The sequence below is a fragment of the Panthera leo genome, chromosome D1, assembly GCF_018350215.1.
Source record: "Panthera leo isolate Ple1 chromosome D1, P.leo_Ple1_pat1.1, whole genome shotgun sequence".
Lineage (NCBI taxonomy): Eukaryota > Metazoa > Chordata > Mammalia > Carnivora > Felidae > Panthera > Panthera leo.
In genome coordinates this window covers 94879080-94900203 of record NC_056688.1, presented here as the reverse complement: position 1 = coordinate 94900203, position 21124 = coordinate 94879080, and the positions used below count along the sequence as shown (strand labels likewise).

General features: G+C 39.2%; 1 long non-coding RNA gene across 1 annotated transcript; it reads right to left on the bottom strand.

The window, feature by feature from the left end:
* Positions 1 to 6515: 6515 nt before the first annotated feature.
* LOC122200793 lies at positions 6516 to 8602 on the bottom strand. The gene is made up of 3 exons (XR_006193937.1): positions 8420 to 8602; positions 7793 to 7978; positions 6516 to 6738 (listed from the first exon to the last, which is right to left on the bottom strand). It is a non-coding gene; the product is annotated as an uncharacterized LOC122200793 (long non-coding RNA).
* Positions 8603 to 21124: the final 12522 nt, after the last annotated feature.

Here is a 21124-nt window from a genome sequence, read left to right as displayed (position 1 = left end):
GAATACTTGTAGTGCTAAAGAGTGGAGAGACAGCCATGGCAGGTTAGAGATAGCACTGAGTTTGGAGTGATTAGATCTGGGATTCTAATGATCCTAAATTAGAAAAAAATAAGCATAATGTGTTTCTCATGAGTCTTCTTGGGCATTCAATGTGAAAATTTAAGGTGGGGGATTATCCACATATGATCCAACACATGTCATTGGTGATGAATGGTTTAATACATGTAAAAGTGAATATCCAGGATGATGTATTATATTGGAAAGAAACTGTGGTAGGAAGTGGAAGAAGTTAGCTCCCAATTAGCTACCATATAAATATGAGTTTGTGACAAATGTTTTGTTTTCCTAGGCCTTGGTCCTGTCATCTATATGAAACAAGTCTGGATAACAAAGGATTTTCTGGGTCATATCTAAGGACATTATTCCTCTGAGGTTCTAAGATTCTGTCTTTGCCTTGTGGTGAGCGTGTTGATGTGTGATGACAGGCCATGTGGCTGGGAGATGGTAGGAGAATGGAGCAGAGGAGGAGGCCTTAAAATCAGCTGTGTAAGTTAGTGTGGCAATATAGAAAGCATATAGGTCCAAGAGTTTAAAGTATCCAGGTTCTAATCCTACCTATACAGATTTGGAGGAATCACCTGATTTCTTCAGCCTCACTTTTCCTATCTATAATTAGACCATTTCCATTGACACGATTCTCACCTCATTCCAAACTCAGTAGTCATGGCACCCCTCAATAATTGAAGTAGCCAGGTAACGTGGTAAAGACAGCTACATTTGGGATGCTTATTTTTCATCTTAGATACATTTTTCTATAGTTTTGTTGTTTTATTTCCAAAACTTTCCATAGTTTCATTGCCTTGTATAAAACAGCACGGTGGTTCAGAGTGAGGGGTCTGGAGACAGTCTGCCTGGGTTTGAATTTCACTTTCGTTACTTATAAGCATATGATGTGACTAGACATTTTACTTAGGCAATCTTTGCCTCATTTCCCTCATGTTTAAAGTGGCCACAATTATAGTATCACCTTTCAGGATTGTCATGAGGAGTTAATGAGTTAAAAAATGAAGAGCTTGGAATGGTTCCTGGTACATCATAAGTGCTTAATAAATGTTAGTTATTACGATCTCCATTTCTGTATCCATTCTGTTACCATACTATGTCCATTTCTAACTTGAAAGCCTAATTAAAAAAAAATTTGATGTTTCTATTTATTTTTGAGACAGAGAGAGACAGAGCATGAGCAGGGGAGGGGCAGAGAGAGGGGGAGACACAGAATCTGCAGTGGGCTCCAGGCTCTGAGCTGTCAGCACAGAGCCCGAAACAGGGCTCGAACTCACGGAGTGTGAGATTACGACCTCAGCTGAAGTCAGACGCTCAACCAACTGAGCCACCCAGGTGCCCCTTGAAAGCCTAGTTTTTAAACCAAGATGGTTCAATATTTCCTTTTTAACTATGAGAAGAAACATGCAATGCTACCTTTCTCCCTCTCTCTCTTCCTCCCTGTCCGCCTTCCCCTCCCTCCACTCCTTCCTTCCTTCCTTCCTTCCTTCCTTCCTTCCTTCCTTCCTTCTTTCCTTCCTTCCTTCCTTCCTCTCTTCTTTCCTTCCTTTGCCTGAGCCTAGTGTGTCTTTTCTTCTTATTGGTGAAAGCTGGTGGGAATTTTTGAAGGCTTTGCAGGAAAGAAGCTTATCTTCTGTGGGATCAGAATTTAAACCAACATCCAACTAGTTTGGTCAGTGCTATGATTTTGTCTCAGATTCCCAAAACATTTCTACCTGATATTTTGTGAATTTTTATGCCCCTATTACCCAAAGGGAGACTAAAATATTTGGAAGAGGCATATGTGCCATTGTCTTTGGTCTTAAGCTGGAACACAGGTATTTCACACCCTTCTGGGTTTCTCTTTAATCTCTTTAATTTCTGATCCAGGTGAGGAAAGAGGAGAGTGAAACACAATGAGCTAGAGATACAGATGAGAGGGAGACATGTATAAAATACCGACATGGGGAGTCTCTAAAACTACCTGGAAGAAAACAACAGCAGCAACAACAACACAACAATAATACGAAGCACCTGACTATATAGTTAATTTTATATTTGGCAATTCCATTATGTTTCTGGCAATCACTAATTTTTCCTGAGGACGATAAGGAGGTATGGGGCTTGCTTCTCCCATTATCCCTTCTCTTGATGCTACAGTTCTTTAATTTATTACATCATCTTTTGTACTAGGGGCAGGTAGGACACATGTTATATAATATTCTTTACACTTGCCTTTGGGAAGATCAAATGTGTATCTCATATGTTTAAAAATCCTGAGCATAGTGACATTGTATATAAAGATGCTCAGTACATGTTTATTGAGTAATCCATTGGATAAAAAGTATGTACAGGACTCATAAAACCCTAGATAAGCATATTTTTAAACCTGATTAAGTAGAGATTATTTTCCATTCTTATTATTTCCACAGTGTCAAACATTCAGAAGTTTAAGGGGATTTTTTTTGCATTTATGCAACAGACATAATAGTTTGACTGCTTCTGTTCTCTACACAGAAATTTTCAAAGCATTCTAATAAATCCTGTGAAAGGTTTTGACCATAATGGTTTTTCAAAGCTTACACACAAAGAAACTCAGTTAAGACCAGGCCATAAATAAGACCTCAGTGCTGAAGCAGGGGAAGGCCCTCTATATCTAAACCCATTAAATGAATCATTTATTTTGCTACTCATATGTCATGTTTTGAAGGTCACATAACAATGCTTATTTCTTATGGCCCATCAGCAAGCTATAGAATCAGAGGATGAACCAAGTCCTTGAGTCAAATACTTGAGATGGGTAATTGTATTTCCAGGACTAATACCTGCGTTTATGTTTACGAGGTAAAATCAGATCTCATGCCCTGGGAGGGCACAGCGTGCTGCCAGGGGCAGGAAAGGGGTTTCTCCATATTGCATGCAGCCTCTGAATAGTTATGTCATATTTAAATATTTTTGGAATATGGTCCGCTTTTTTGTCTCCCTCAGTACATGATCAGGAGAATTTTGCAAGTAGAGGTAGCATAATAGTTTTGAAAGGATGTGTCTATAAAGCAGATGGATCTGGGTTTGAGACTCCATTTGGCCATTCACATACTGTCTATTATTAGACAAGTTACTTAACTTTTCTGGAACGCTTTTCCTCCTATAAATTGAGGCTAATGCTATCTAACAAGATTGCTGTACAGATTTTTTTAAATTAATGTTTATTTATTTTTGAGAGAGTGACAGAGTGTGAGCAAGGAGGGGCAGAGAGAGGTGGAGTCACAGAATCCTAAGCAGACCCCAGGCTCTGAGCTGTCAGCACAGAGCCCATCGTGAGGCTCAAACTCTGGAGCTGTGAGATCATGACCTGAGCCGAAGGTGGATGCTCAACCGACTGAGCCACCTAGGCTTCCCTACTGTGCAGATTTAATGATTCAGCACATGTAAAGTGATTTCCACAATGCCTGACGCACAGTAGATGCTTAGTGTATGTTAACAGTCATCACTCCCCTGCTCCTTCTTACAGCTAGAGTCACTTATGGTTGGAATCCTCCCCAGACTTATGCACCAGAGCCTCTGGCAATTCTGGTGAATTTGTTCTTCGTGCTGCTATATGTTCTATTTATTCTTTCACATTTTTGTTAAAGTTTAATCTAAGTTATAACTTACATGCAGTAAAATGCACAGATCTTATGTCTATAGCTCAATAGACATGTGTGTATACCTGTGTAACTACAACCCTGTTCCAGCACCCAGGAGGCTCCCTTAGGCCCTTTTCTAGGCAAATGAACCAAGGACCAGGTGCATAACACACAGCTCAAAGTCCAGAATGAAAAAGTGGGGCCCAGGGGCGCCTGGGTGGCTCAGTCGGTTAAGCGACCGACTTCGGCTCAGGTCACGATCTCGCGGTCCATGAGTTCGAGCCCCGTGTTGGGCTCTGTGCTGACGGCTCAGAGCCTGGAGCCTGTTTCGGATTCTGTGTCTCCCTCTCTCTGACCCTCCCCCATTCATGCTCTGTCTCTCTCTGTCTCAAAAATAAATAAACGTTAAAAAAAAATTAAAAAAAAGTGGAGCCCCTTGTTCAAAAAATATTATGAATTAAAAAATAGTGATAATGGAGCATTAAACCAAGCACAGGACCTTCCTAAGTGTGGAACCTTATAAGACAGGCATCCATGAAGCCTGCCCTGATTACATTCCCCACCACCAGAGTTAACTACTATTCCAACTTCTGTCTCTACTCGTTATGGTTGGGAACTTAATATAAATGGAATTATACTGTGGATACTCATTTGTGCCTGTTTTTTTTTTTTTTTTAAATCCCTCAATGTAGTATCTGTGAGATTTACCTATGATGTTGCATATTTTAGTAGTTTTTATTTTTCTTCTCTATGTATTCCATTGTATATATACTCTCAATTTATTTATCTGTTTTCTTGTTGATGGAGATTTAGGTTATTTCTAGCTATACATAAAGCTGCATACATATGCCTTTTGGTGCACATATGCACTCTTGGGCCTAGGCTTAGGAGTGAAATTGATGAGTTACAAGTAAAACACTATAATAAGATACTTCATGTGAAATGATTATGCCTTACGAAATGCACATTAAAACCACAACAAGATCCCATTAAACACTCACTGGAATGGCTAAATTTAAAAAAACTGAAAGGCCATATTTTGATGAAGATATGGAAGAATTGGAACACTCATGTATGCTGGGGGGAGTATAAATTGGTTGAATTACTTTGGGAAAGTTTGGGCAATATTTGTTTGAGCTAAACATATATACCTGACTTATAACCTAGTAATTGTACTAGGATATATAGTAGGATTACTAGGGTGTGTGTGTGTATATATATATACACACACATATTTATGTATATATATATATATATATACATATATGTATATATATACACATAAATATGTGTGTGTATATATATATACACATATATATATATACATACGTATATATGTATACGTATGTATATATATATGTGTATATATATATACACACACACATATATATGTGTATAATATATATACACATATATATGTGTGTGTGTATATATATATATATATATATATACACACACACACACACACGTATATAACCAGGATATATGAGCTAGTAATTGTACCCTGGATATATTTATTTTTCACCATATGAAGTCGCTTTGAAACTTCTGGAATAAATTTCAATCTGATTCTTGCTTTATTAATAGGCTGCAGAGGCCATTTGCAGCGGAAGTCAGTCATACCTAAGTTGCTGGTCATGATAACTCGGTGTTTTATATATCTGCTTAAAAGCTCCTGCTATATTCTGTTTTCCCACCTGTAGGCAAGAAATGGGTCAAGGCAGAGGCCTGATGGGATAGAAAAAAAGTCTCCATTAAGAACCATCTTTTATTTCCCATTTTCTTATAGCTTATTAGTGGAGGAAAGCAGGAATAGGGCACATAGGCACTTGGTGTTTTATGAAGTGAATGTTAATGGGCCTCAGATATATCCCTCTTGAGACATGAGTGCAAGGTGGCTTGTAGAATGTATTCAGAAAGGTCCTCATCACAAATGTGATATTGCAGTGGGCTCAGTTTCATGCACTTGCTTAGCGCATAGGTTTCCAAACTCTAGCCCAGAGAATATGTCCCGGTGTCCTGAGGAAATTTTAGAAAAGGCATATTCCTTGGTATTATCTCTTGGAGATTCTGATTCAGCAGCTCTGGATTAGGACCCAGAATCTGCATTTTTGTGATGCTCTTCTTGTGATCAGCAGCCACAGCTGGCCAAGGCAGAGCACGTGACAACAACAGCCTGTACAACAGAAGACCTTTGCTAACCTCTACCTGTTCAACTAGACCACAAATATGCACGTAGCTGCTCTCACCAACTCCTCCCCCCACAAAGTGACTGGAAAATCTCTGCGAAAGCCAAAATTAAAACTCTAAAAATAGACTGATGTCATCACTCACCTAACTAGAATATAATCCATATCCTTGGGAAGAACCTACTTGTTGGATGGATCTTTCTTGAACAACCAGTGCCTAAATTCTTAAGCTAATCACTTTACCCTTGGATCTTTCAGGTGTCTCTGACAGAGCCAGTCTCTATAACAAAGCCAGGTAACAGTTATTAACCATCTTTTGAACATTGTCTCTGATCTAGTCTCTTTGCACATATAGTATCTCATTTAATCCTTAAAGCAACTTTTGCAAGCTTGACACTATGATTATGCTTATTCTGTAAGTTAAAAAACAAAAACAAAGACCTAAAACAGTGAGTTTAATTTACCTGATTAATGTTCAGGCAAATAGTGAGAGGGTCATAGTACTACAAAACTTGCAGCCTGGGGGAGGGTGTTTTTGGGTTACTAAAGAGAAACCAGGGTTCAAACACAAGTCTTTCTGGTTTTCTAGATGACACTTGGTGTCTAGGCCCAGCCTCCTTTCCTTCTTTGCCCAAACACACTGTTTATGTAACATGTATTGCATTAGAACATAGCTTTTATTTGTCATATCGTAAATGTTTGACTTGGAGTTCTGGGACTCCAAGGAAAAAGGTCTTCATTCTCTGTTGTAAAGCTGATCTTCTATCAGGCATTCAGAAGTATAGGGATCAGGGGTTGTGTTGTAATGAGGCCCCACCGCAGGCTGTGCATAAATCGGATTGCTCTTAGTTATGTTTTCCTGATGCCCACAGTAGTTTGACCTAAATGAATAGATAATTACTCAGGCTGTTACAAACATTCCGATCCATTTGGTGATCCCTTTATTAAATGAAACAGGCCCTTTTATTCCTTTTCTGATTCTGCCTGTTAATAGAATAATCTCAAAGCTATTAGCATTTAAAGAGGAATTAGACAAAGATGTCCAGAATTGTCCCTTCTCCTGGCTCGTGGTTGCTCATGGGACCCTTGCTTTAGCTAATTAGCCTGAAATGAATATTAAGTGCATTGATCTCTATCAAACACATCCTGGAAGGAAAGCTTTTGTGAAAGTCATTTCAGTTGCAGACTTAGGTTGCCCGTATCTAAGTATCTAACCCCAAACAATAGGCACTGGGAACATTCCAGAATTCAAACAAAACAAAACAAAACAATCCATAGAAGGTGGCACAAGAAGGGCTCTTACGCTTCTTGAAATGCCCTTGTTTAAGTCCTAACCCCACCTGGTTTAGCTTTATTTTCATGGGAACCAACTAGGGAAAGATTTACAACATCTCTTTCCTTTTTTGTCTTCATACCTAGGAAAGCTTATAAGACCTTTGCCTCATAGCATAGCACAGCACAGAGAATAAGTGTTCTGCTCCTGGGTTCACGTCCTGGCTAGACCTATCTATAGCTGCTGTGGGACCTTGGGCAGATAATCTCCTTAAGTCCAAATTTGCACACCATCAATAAATCTTTAACATATTTCCTATGCGATAGGGGTGTGAAATGGACACAGTAAAAATTAGTCAGCAAATATTGGTTATTAATAATAAAGACTGGGACAAGAGCCCTGACACATGGCATCAAAAAAGCCATACGATCTCTAACTCTTACCAGTTAAATGTTAAAATTACCAGAGGAAAGAAGAGAGTTGTTTTTTCTTCTTTTTGAGGGACATTGCAATGTGGCATTGTAGTAGGAAAAAAACAACCCTGAAGTTGGGTGACAATAAAGACCTAAATATGAATCTATGTTCTGTTTCTTATTTAGACCATACTGCTTTAAGCTTTTTGAAGTGCGATATCTGTTAAGTGGAGATATGGTTGTGCTTACCTCTGAGTGCTACATCGTCTGGATTTAATGAAAAAATGTTTACCAAACACCGAGCACACTATTTGTGCTCAGTCTTTTGTGGTTCTGTTTTCCTTGACCTTTTCCGGGAAATGTGTATTAATTCCTCTCATTAATATTAATGTTGCTGCCATTGATAGAGCTGGAGAGAGGAGGGTAGAGTCGGAACTGTGAGGGGCAAACGGATTGGCAGCTCAGCGCACAGGAGGGCTGCAGAGAAGCCATGAGCCGTGGGATGCAAAAGTGGGGCGCCATTTAACCACCCTGCAAACCACCCTGAAACCCAACTGAAATGAGAACTCCTCGAAGTTAGAAAACTCGAACCTGTTTTTCAAAGGAGAAACCCAGCACTCACTCACACACACACACACACACTCGAAAACATGCTTGCTGTTTTCAAGCCCTTTTCCTATTTTTTTGCCAAATCACTTTGATTTCATAGAGCAAGACTGAGTTAATTTGGTTCTGTCTTCTAGCTCATTCCTAAGCTTCTGCTGCAAAGGGAAGGGTTGGTCGGAGAGGAAGGGAGTGAGTAGTACAACATAGATGCTTCTCCTGAGGTTGGGAAGGCACCTCTTCTAATGGACCCTACAAATCTGGGGCCTGCACCTGCAGCTTCCATCCAGCCAAAGCCACGTGGGGTGGGGGCGGGGCCGGGGCCCTCTCTCAGGCCTGACTTGGGTCAGGGCCCTCTCTCAGTCCTGGACTTCCTCAGCCTTCTCAATTCTCAGCCGGCGGCTTAAAGCACCACGGGACTCAGAGCCGTCCTGCTGGAGCTGCCGGGCCGGCTGCAGATCCTCTTTAATTCTTCCCGTCATTTGAGTCACACGTGTCTCAGTCACAATAAGGCACCTGCACGCTTTGCCCTTGTCACCATGACAACCAGCTCCAGAGGGGGATTAGGCAGGCAGCACAGAAGAAGGTCTGTGTTCCTGCTCTCCTGCTGGTGGTGCTGCCGACACACAGTCCTTCCCACAGCCAGGGTGACGCGGTCTTCGTGGCCTTTCACCTCCATTTCTGGGGCCAAGGGAGAGGTGGGGGCGGGGCTGAAAGCCGAGTTCCAGAAGCTGTGCGGCTGTTGAAGATGTTTCCAGGCTCCAGGGAATAGAGAGCCACCTTTTCTCTCCTGTCAGCACTGTCTGAGCTTCAGTCTTTTAACAGATGAGATGCTTTCCTCACGAGCAGGAAGAAAAGAGGTGGGGGGGGGGGGGGGGGTGGGGGGAGGGAAGGAGTTCAATCAATTATTTATCGGGGCTTCCTGATGCTTAACAAGCCACTTGTCTCCCATGCCGCCACCTCCCACCACCACCATCATCAAATGAACTGGTCTCAGCAGTAAGGCAGAATGAAAAGTACCGCATCTCTGGAATAACAGGGGCAGGTTTGACTCCCAGCTTTGCATCTTGTATTTATGCGCGCTGTGTCAACTCCTGACCTGAGGCTCTCGAATTGAGCACCAATTACTGATCAACAAATCTATTATTGATTTGTTGCGAGGGTGAAGAGACAGTGATAAATGTAATTTGCCAGCACGTTTGTGGCCATAAAGACAAAGAACTGTGGCTTTTCTTATCTTACCATGGACATAACGGTGCCAACAGGTCAAGATTACAATTTTGAACTTCTTTTCTGGAAATCGTGGGAATTAACAAAGTATTTCTCCAGGATCCTGAAACAGCTAGTACTTGACTAACAGAGTCATTTTTGAAGTGTGCTCCTGGGACCTGTAGCACCAGCATCACCTGGGGGCTTGCTGGTGATGCAAATTCTTTGGTAAACCCCCCCCCCCAACACCTCCCTTCCACCCCCCCCCCCCATCTACAGAATCAGAATTCTGGAGGTGGGACTCAGCAATCTGTGTTTTAAGAAGCCCCTGTTTAAGTTTGAGAACCAATTTCTCCAACAGAAGTAGAAAGCACTTAGGACTAAGTTTCTTGCAGACACAGAGGGCATCTTGCCTCTCTCTCTTTAGGTTTCTGGCACTTAGTAGAATGACTGATGCTGTATGCGCTCTGCAAACGTTTGCTGAGTGAATGGATCTCCTACTATACTGTTGCGTTGATCCAGCACTGTCCCACCATTACTTTGTTTGTTTTCTAGCCCCCATGCAACCATGAGCAGCAGGAGAAACTTGCCCCCCCCCTACAGTCTTTAAACTTAATATCCCCATTCTAAAGTAAAAGACATGGGGAATACTATTAAATACATTTAAACAGGAAACTCTGCCTCTGACTTGACCGCTCAGAGCCTTTGATTTTTAATAAGCCTGTGCACTATGGCTCTCCAAAAGGATACAGGCACTGCTCAAGCATCATGCCACCTCCCAACACTCCTTAGCTGTGTGACTGTGGGCAAATTTAGGGCTTCTTAGCCTCAGGGTTTTTGTTTTTGTTTTTTAAATCTTCCTATATTTTTCATATTCACAGCATTGCATGCTTTGGTATGCAGATTATAACAAAGTTAATGAAAATTTACTAACTAATAATACATTCAACAAATAGATTCTCTTTCTTATTTTTATTAAAGTCAGTATTGATAGGAGGGACTTGTTAGTCTTATTAGTATGTGGATAATAACATTTTTTTAAAATCTTAGTTTCCCTGGTTGCCAGTGGCTGGTTTTCCAGCAACTGCAGTGAAGATGTTGATTATTTTGGGAGGGGACGACACAGACCAGAACCCAGCCCTGAACTTTGGATTCTAGTTTCTAAGTTCACAAGGAGACTGAGCAAGTGCTTTCGATGTGGATAAAACAAAAATTAAAACTGGGTTTAGGGAGAGAGAAAGAAAGGGATTTTTCTGTGAATGCCCACAGTTGGGTTTACAGGATAATCACCAAGGCTAAAAAAAAAAAAAACAACAGGGCATAAAGATGTTACGAAAAGGAGGCCATAAAGACAGAGAAGGTGAAGGAGGGAGGGAGAGAGGGGAAAAGGAAAGAGAAAAAAAATAGAAGAGAGCAAAGAAAGCCAAACAGAATGAGAGAATGATTCTGGGAATTCTGAACACCTGGGGTAAGCACTCCATCTCTGAGCGTAGACAGTAGATTGGAAGACTCAGACACACTGCAAATGGCACCATGAGAAAACAGAGTGTCCAAGGGAAGTCCTTAAGTGGAGGGACTTGAGGTTAGCCTCATATTGTTCCACATCTTGCAGCCAGTTTTAGTCAAGATTTAGTCAAATCTTAGTCAAGATTTCCTTGTTGCCTCTGGGGATAGAGAAGTGCTTGGAACACTAAGGAGATCAGAGCAGCCATCATCATCCCCATCATCACGGGTTAGCATCATGTCCAAAAGACCAGACAGATCTTGCCACACTTCAGTAAATACCATTGCAGAATGCCCGTTGACCAGGCAGACCAACTATGTCCAAGGATGACAGACAGAGAACCTATACCCAAGAAATAATTTTCTCAAATCAAGACAATATGAGAACTATCTGGGAACATAAATCTCTTTCTTGCAGTTCATCCTTGATCCGTTGTACAGAGAGATGAGAAAGAGGAGGAGAAAGAAATACTGAAAACCAGAGTACTTATACGAAATGATCAGGTAGCAAATGAAATAATGATGCTTGAGCTTGGTGAAAAAAAAATAAACAGTAAGCTTAAGGTCACTTAAGCTTGACTTAAATAACTTAAGTTGAAGGGGGGTGGGGTAATTTGTCTTCTCTAAGCAGATGGTTGAATTTGGTCAGAGTTCCAGTTAGGAGTCAATGAGGCTTATTTTTTTTTACACATGAGCATAGAATATAAATGTCACCCTCTCTACCATTGCTTACACATGGCATGTTTGACTGAACTTTACAGGAGGAAAGATGAGATACTCTGTCACACTGAAACGCTCATATAAAGGAGGTTTTCCCAAATAGGAGACAATTCTGAATGCTGGGGAGGCAAAATATGACAAGATACTGCTCATTTTGTATTTCTGTCTCTTACGAGAAGGCTGATATTCAGTAAAGGTGGTAAAATACCTGAATGTGTTAGAAGTGCCATGGTGAGACAGCTCCTTTGAGATGGCAGTACCAGGCACGGCTTCTCGAAGATACAGGACTTGATACTATCCCATCCTGCACCCAGAGTGATCCTTTTAACATAGAAGTCAGATAATGTGGCTCCTCTGCCCAGACTCTTTGGTGGCTCCCCACCTGCTTAGAGTGAAAACCAGAACCCTAACAGTGACCTCATGGCACTACTGACCTGTCTCACCTCCTGTCGCATCACTTTCCTCCTCATCCATGTGTGCCTCAGACATGCTAGCTGGTGTTTTCTTTGTTCTTGCATCAAGCATGCTTTCCTCTTTAGGCCTTTGCACTGGTTGTCCTCTTGGCTCAGCTATTCTACTGAACACCTGCAATCCTAACATATTATATTATTTATGGGTTTTTATGTTTTTTCGTTATTTTCTGTTTCCTTCTTCTGGAGTGAAGGCTTCATAAAGGCAGGGATTATTTTTTGCCAGTTTTGTTTAAAAACGTTTTTGGAGTACCTGGGGGGGGGGGCTCAGTTGGTTAAGCCTCCAACTTTAGCTCAAGTCATGATTTCACAGTTCATGAGTTTTAGCCCTGCGTTGGTCTCTGTGCTGACAGCTTGGAGCCTGGAGCCTACTTTGGATTCTGTGTCTCCCTCTCTCTACCTCTCTCCCTGTTCACACTCTGTTTCTCTCTCTCAAAAATAAACAAACATTAAGAAAATTTTCTTAAATAAAAAAAAAATAAAAATATTTTTGATTCATTAATACCTGGCACAGAGTAGATACTCAGTAAATATATGCTGAATGAATGAATGAATGAATGAATGAATGAATGAAATGTGAAGAAGATAACCACTCCATGAATCTCTTTTAGGCATCTTTTGAAATGGAGGTAGTAATTGGTTTATATAGCGCTGTGCATGCTTCTTAAATGAATTGTTCATTGAAGGTAGGTAACTCAGAATGGGAATATTTGAAATTCCCTTTATGGAAAAAAGTTTTCTACTTACTAACCCATAGTTCTCAACTGGAGGAAATTCTGATTTGAGTTCACATCCACTTCTCAAAATTGTTGCAAGCTTTCATGGGGATTCAGGGAAAGATGTACCCATAAAAGCCACTTAATAAAGAAATTTCCCAATGAAATGCTCACTGGAGACCAAAGTCACCAAGATCTCATTAAAGTGTTATGCACACAATAATGCTTCTTCACTGCCTGGGTCACTTTGCTGCCAAGGTACATCATGAAGGGAAGGTGATAAATCTCATAGATTTTTCCTGTTTCACCCCCGGTTTCAAGTCAGAAAGATTGTCCTCCACCCAACGGGCTGAGAGGCAACAATGAAATGTTCAAAAGAAACTACAGTGGCTTGGCTCACATGGAGTCTTTCCGAGATGTGAACACTGAGGACCTTGAGTCCTTGGGATACTTTTGTTGCTAAAGAAACTGAATTCCTTTTAAGTGTGGTTACATTGAAAAGAGGAACAATGTTGGGAAGCCATTGTTATGTCTTCCTAGAGCAAATGTGCACAGCTTTCAAGTTAAAACTGGACATTGAAAATCTAAAAGCTATCTCTGTGGACTTTTATATTAGAAGCTCTCTATAATATGTGGATCAGTAGGATCCTTTGGAACCTACATTCATTGTGCCCACATGAAATAGGCCAGACCCCACTGGGAATCAAAAAAAGAGTAAACTGCTCATTCATTTGGTGGTACTGGGTGGGAATGGGGAGGGGGAAGATTAACTCTTTCAGGAGGTTGAGTATAGACACAGAGGTAGGTATGAGATATGAGATGGGGAAGAGAAGAAGAGTTGTTTATAATATGTCAGCTATTCAGATATTTTATTTCTATAAAAAAGGGATACACTTGATGTAATTTCTGAGTGCTTCCCTTCGAATGTAGATATGGACATAGTTTAATTTGTAAAAGCATTTCTTTTCCAATAAACTTGTGTACTTCAAAATTCTAAGTACCTGAAAGAAAATGGGGGAAATTTTCATTAAAAAAATGTTGTGATGGTAAGGTCCAAAATGATATAGTTTTATGAGATATATTCCTGATAGGTTTTTTGTTGTTGTTTCTTTGTTTATTTAGACATTCTGACATTAAAATACTTACTGGATAATTTTTTTGTGACCTAAAAATGATTGCTGCCAAAATATGAAAACCTAAACCAAAGCAAAACTGTTGTTTCTTGAACACTTAGGATAGGTCGGAAACCTTGTTAGATGATAAAGGCTTTATTTCAGCGAATCTTCATAGCTATGAGAAACAATGATCTTCATCTTGCATAAGAAGAAACTGGCACTCAGGGAGTGTAAATTATTTTTCCAAAATCTCACAGCTTCCAAAGGAAGGGAATCCACAAACTCAGCTGTTCTACTGACTTCTAAGCCTATTGTCTTCAGTGTCTATGTACACACCCTCTGCAATGAAAAAAATAATTTTATTTCCAGCCCATAGAATAAACTCAGTTTTATTTGTTCCCATTTTAATGAGGAAAATCACATAATAATAAAAATTAAAAGACATTCCTCATGCCAGTTGCTTAAAATAATTAAAGGACACTATGTTTACATAAAAATTTAGTCAAATATATTTTTGCATGATTGTAATCACTATGAATGTAGAATTTTGTAGTTTCCTTTTTTAATTTATGTCATACACATTTGACATGATGTTGACAATTCAAAAAATATTTAAAAATATTTGTGTAACATTTCAATAAGTAGACACACCATAATGTTGGACATTTTAGTTATTTCTCATCTTTAGGTATTATGGTTAATATTGTAGTCAGCATCTTAATTGAAAGGGAAAAAAGCTAAATGAATGGTTTTTCCAGAATAATTTCTGAGAGTGGGATTACTGAGATACCTTTATTTCCATTTTTTTAATTTTATTTTTTTATTTTTTAAAATTTACAACCAAACTAGTTAGCATAGAGTGCAACAATGATTTCAGGAGTAGATTCCTTAGTGCCCCTTACCATTTATCCCACCCCCCTCCCATAACCCTCAGTTTGTTCTCCATATTTATGAGTCTCTTCTGTTTTTCCCCCTCCCTGTTTTTATATTATTTTTGTTTCCCTTCCCTTATGTTCATCTGTTTTGTCTCTTAAAGTCCTCATATGAGTGAAGTCATATGATTTTTGTCTTTCTCTGACTGACTAATTTCACTTAGCATAATACCCTCCAGTTCCATCCACGTAGTTGCAAATGGCAAGATTTCATTCTTTTTGGTTGCCGAGTAATACTCCATTGTATATATATCCACCACATATCCTTTATCCATTCATCCATCAATGGACATTTGGGCTCTTTCCATACTTAGGCTATTGTTGATAGTGTTGTTAAAACATGTGCATGTGTCCCTTCAAAACAGCACCCCTGTATCCCATGGATAAATGCCTAGTAGTGCGATTGGAGGGTCATAGTTTTTTGAGGAACCTCCATACTGTTTTCAGAGTGGCTGCACCAGCTTGCATTGCCACCAACAATGCAAAAGAGATCCTCTTTCTCCGCATCCTTGCCAACATCTGTTGTTGCCTGAGTTGTTAATGTAAGCCATTCTGACAAGTGTAAGGTGATATCTCCTTGTGGTTTTGATTTGTATTTCCCTGATGATGAGTGCCGTTGAGCATTTATTCATGTGTCAGTTGGCCATCTGGATGTCTTCCTTGGAGAAGTGTCTATTCATGTCTTTTGCCCATTTCTTCACTGGATTATTATTTTTTTGGATGTTGAATTTGATAAGTTCTCTGTAGATTTTGGATACTAACACTTTATCTGATATGTCATTTGCAAACATCTTCTCCCATTCTGTCGGTTGCCTTTTAGTTTTGCTGATTGTTTCCTTCCTGTGCAGAAGTTTTTTATTTTGATGAGGTCCCAGTAGTTCATTTTTGCTTTTGTTTCCCTTGCCTCCAGAGACGTGTTGAATAAGAAGTTGCTGTGGCCCAGATCAAAGAGATTTTGCCTGCTTTCTCCTTGAGGATTTTGATAGCTTCCTGTCTTACACTGACGTCTTTCATCCATTTTGAGTTTATTTTTGTGTATGGTGTAAGAAAGTGGTCCAGGTTCATTGTTCTGCATTTCGCTGTCCAGTTTTCCCAGTACCACTTGCTGAAGAGACTGTCTTTATTGCATTGGGTATTCTTTCCTGCTTTGTCAAAGATTAGTTGGCCATATGTTTATGGGTCCATTTCTGGGTTCTCTAGTCTGTTCCATTGATCTGAGTGTCTGTTCTTGTGCCAGTACCATACTGTCTTGATGATTACAGCTTTGCAGTATAGCTTGAAGTCTGGTATTGTGATGCCTCCTGCTTTGGTTTTCTTTTTCAAGATCACTTCAGCGATTTGGGGTCTTTTCTGGTTCCATACAAGTTTTAGGATTATTTGTTCTAGCTCTGTGAAGAATGCTGGTGTTATTTTGATAGGGATTGTATTGAATATGCAGATTGCTTTGGGTAGTATTGACATTTTAACAACATTTGTTCTTCCTATCCAGGAGCATGGAATCTTTTTCCATTTTTTTGTGTCTTCTACAATTTCTTCACAAGATTTCTATAGTTTTCAGTGTATAGATTTTTCACCTCTTTGGTTAGATTTATTCCTAAGTATTTTATGGTTTTTTGTGCAACTGTAAATGGGATCAATTCCTTGATTTCTCTTTCTGTTGCTTCATTGTTGGTTGTAGGAATGCAACCGATTTCTGTGCATTGGTTTTATATCCTGCCACTTTGCTGAATTCATGGATCAATTCTAGCAGTTTTTTGGTAGAATCTTTTGGGTTTTCTATATAGAGTATCATGTCATCTGTGAAGAGTGAAAGTTTGACCTCCTCCTGGCCATTTTGGATGCCTTTTATTTCTTTGTGTTGCAGAGGCTAAGACTTCCAATACTATGTTGAATAGCAGTGGTGAAAGTGGACATCCCTGTCTCATTCCTGACCTTAGGGTGAAGCTCTCAGTTTTTCCCCATTGAGGATGATATTAGTGTTGGGTCGTTCATATATGGCTTTTATGATCTCGAGGTATGCTCCTTCTCTTCCTACTTTCTTGGGGGTTTTTATCAAGAAACACTGCTGTATTTTGTCAAATGCTTTCTCTGCATCTATTGAGAGGATCATATGGTTATTGTCCTTTCTTTTATTGATGTGATGAATCACGTTAATTGTTTTGCAGATATTGAACCAGCCCTGAATCCCAGGGATTTATACCTGACACCACTTGGTTATGGTGAATAATTTTTTTAATGTATTGTTGGATCTGGTTGGCTAATATCTTGTTGAGTATTTTTGCATCCATGTTCATCAGGGAAATTGGTCTATAGTTCTCCTTTTTAGTGGGGTCTCTGTCTGGTTTTGGAATCAAGGTAAAGCTGGCTTCATAGAAAGAGTTTGGAAGTTTTCCTTCCATTTCTATTTTTTGGTACAGCTTCAAGAGAATAGGTGTTAACTCTTCCTTAAATGTTTGGTAGAATTCCCCTGGAAAGCCACCTGGCCCTGGACTCTTGTTTTTTTGGAGATTTTTGATTACTAATTCGATTTCCTTACTGGTTATGGGTCTGTTCAATTTTTTTTTCTTCCTGTTTCAGTTTTGGTAGCTTATATGTTTCTAGGAATTTGTCCATTTCTTCCAGATTGCCCATTTTACTGGCATATAATTGCTCAGAATATTCTCTTATTATTGTTTTTATTTCTGCTGTGTTCTTTGTGATCTCTCCTTTTTCATTCTGGATTTTATTTATTTGGGTCCTTTCCTTTTTCTTTTTGATCTGACTAGTGGTTTATCAATTTTGTTAATTCTGTCAAAGAACCAACTTTTGGTTTCATTGATCTGTTCTGTTTTTTTGGTTTCAGTAGCATTAATTTCTGCTCTAATCTTTATTATTTCCTGTCTTCTGCTGGTTTTGGGTTTTATTTGCTGTTCTTTTTCTGGCTCCTTAAGGCGTAAGGTTAGGTGTATCTGAGATCTTTCTCCCTTCTTTAGGGAGGCCTGGATTGCTATATACTTTCCTCTTATGACTGCGTTTGCTGTGTCCCAGAGGTTTTGGGTTGTGGTGTTATCATTTTATTTGACTTCCATATACTTTTTAATTTCCTCTTTAACTGCTTGGTTAGCCCATTCATTCTTTAGTAGGATGTTCTTCGGTCTCTAAGTATTTGTTACCTTTCCAAATTTTTCCTTGTGGCTGATTTCGAGTTTCATAGTGTTGTAGTCTGAAAATATGCACGGTATAATCTCAGTCTTTTTTGTACTTACTTAGGGCTGATTTGTGTCCCAGTACATGGTCTATTCTGGAGAATGTTCCATGTGCACCGGAGAAGAATGTGTATTCTGCTGCTTTAGGATGAAATGTTCTGAATATATCTGTTAAGTCCATCTGTTCCAGTGTGTCATTCAAAGCCATTGTTTCCTTGTTGATTTTTTGATTAGATGATCTGTCCATTGCTGTGAGTGGGGTGTTGAAGTCTCTTACTATGATAGTATTACTATCAGTGAGTTTTTTTTATGTTTGTGGTTAATTTATTTATATATTTGGGTGCTTTCAACATTTGGTGCGTAAATGTTTACAATTGTCATGTCTTCTTGGTGGATAGACCCCTTGATTATGATATAATACCCTTCTGCATCTCTTGATACACTCTTCATTTTAAAGTCTAGATTGTCTGATATAAGTATGGCTACTCTGGCTTTCTTTTGTTAACCATTAGCATGATAGATGGTTCTCCATCCCCTTAGTTTCAATCTGAAGGTATCTTTAGGTCTAAAGTGGGTCTCTTGTAAACAGCATATAGATGGATCTTGTTTTCTTATCCATTCTGTTACCCTATGTCTTTTGATTGGTGCATTGAGTACATTGACGTTCAGAGTGAGTACTGAAAGATATGAATTTATTGCCATTATGTTGCTTGTAGCGTTGGAGTTTCTGGTGGTGTTCTCTGGTCCTTTCTAATCTTTGTTGCTTTGAGATATATATATATATATATATATATATATATATATATATATATATATACACACACACATATAGCATTTTTAATCTTTCTGGCTATGTTTTTACTTCTTTTATCTCTGCATAAAGGGATTCTAATCTATTTTCGACTCCAGCTAGTATTCTTATTATCATGATTCTAAATTCTGGTTCAGACATCTTGCTTGTATCTGTGTTGGTTAAATACCTGGCTGTCGTTTCTTTGTGCTCTTTCTTTTGGGGTGAATTCCTGCTTATCTGTGGTTCAGGTTGTGCAGATCCTCCTGTCAGTTTTCTAGGTGTAGGATGATTTAGTGTTGGTCTGGCTATATTTCATGAATGCGAGACACAAAAACTTCCATGCTGTTCCGCCATCTTGGCTCCCTCTCCTAGTTACCTTTATTTCCATTGGTATGCATTTGATATATTGCTTTTCAAAATGGTAGACTCACATTGCAGTTGTGTCCCAAATTGCTTGATCTTACACATTTTACCACATCTTTACTATCTTTGGCAGTTGTGATATATTTTAAAAGTTCATCTGTGCAATAGCCATGAAATATAGCCTCATTATTTTAACTTACATTAACTTGATTATTTGTAAGATAGAACATTCCCCCACATATTCCTTGAGAATGCTAATTTTCTCTTTTTATCATTCAAATGAGTACTATTGCATAAATACATTATTTTCTCATTTCTCATATTTGCAAAGAATATATGCATATATCTTAATCTAAGTAAATATATATTTTATATATCTGTAGATATATAAATATGTATGCATTTTTCACTTTACTTTGATAAACCCATTGCAGGACATATAACATATCAAATGATTCTTTTCTCTGAGAGGTTATCAAAAGGTCTAGTGTTTTTATCATGTACTACTGAGAAATTTATTTTATTTATTTATTTTTAAACATTTTTTATGTTTATTTTTATTTTTGAAAGAGAGAGAGAGAGAGACACACACGGAGCACAAGTGGCAGATGGGCAAAGAAAGGGAGACACAGAATCCCAAGCAGGCTCTAGGCTCTCTGAGCTGTCAACACAGGGCCTGATGCGGGTCTCAAACCCGCTGAATGCGAGATCACTGCCTGAACCGAAGTTGGATGCTCAATAGACTGAGCCACCCAGGTGCCCCAAACTTTATTTATTTTAATGAGATAATCCATATTACCTTTACTTGACTCGTAAGCTTCCAGTACGTCAATGAAATAGTCACTCCAGTCTAATTAAGGGATTGTCATAAGAATCCTATCATTTGTAGGCTGGTGACCATGCTGGGTATGAAGGATGTGGCCAAGGGGTGACAGATCCAAGGTTTTGAGAACCAATGGTGCCTGCACTCTGTGCCATGTTTGGGACCCTGAGAGAGGGCACTTGGATCAAGCCCAAGATTTTAGTGCAGACTTTTAGCCCAGCACACAACATGAAAAATAAGTTCTGAGTGTCATTTGTGGCAGCTGCCATCTAGAGACCCACTACTTAGTTGTAGGCAATTTTTGGTCTCATAAATTTTCATGGAACTGTGGCTATAGAAAGGACTTAAAACTGTAAAACTTATCCTTGAAGTAAAAACAAGAGAGTCTGTCTACTTGTTTGAAGTGTTTCAGCCATAGAAGTGCATTTGGATGACTCCAGAGAGGGTAAAGGGCTTGCACCAAGACAGACAAAAATTGTTCTCACTTAATGCTTGGTAAGCACAATCATGTTGGGCCATATTTCAGAGGCTCTTTGACCTGCAAATGGGCAATAAAATGCCATGACATTGGGTGAAAAGTAATGAGAGCATGTGGCCCTCATTCTACCTTTTTTCCTTCCTGGTTAAAACCTTCTTTAAAAAAAAAAAAAACCTTCTTTGACATTAATCAGAAACAGGACACCTACTCAGCACTAGGCATTCCCTAAAGGTTAGAAGGTCTCAGAAGTGACATCATTTATTTAAAAACAATAAGTTCATTTATCTTATCATTCACTCACCAATCAGGGAGTGGATTGCAACATAGTACAACTGAAAATTTAAACTTCAGTGTTTTAACTTCTAAGTTCTCTGCCAACTATTTAGCAGTGTCCCTGGGCTAGATGGATAGCATATCTGAGACTACATTTCTTATTTCTGAAATGAGAGACGGGACCAGATTACCAAGTTTTCTTCCGGCTGTCACATTTTGTGATTCTTTAGTAACATATGCATCAAGAATGTACTTCTGGCACAAGGCCCTCCTGGCTTAGGAGCAAAGTATGAAAGAAATGTAAGATATATCCCCTGTTGTGCCAGATTTTTTAATCTTGTGACCCTCCCACAAACATAACAGGCAAGTGATGATGCATGCACCCAAAAAAGCGGGGC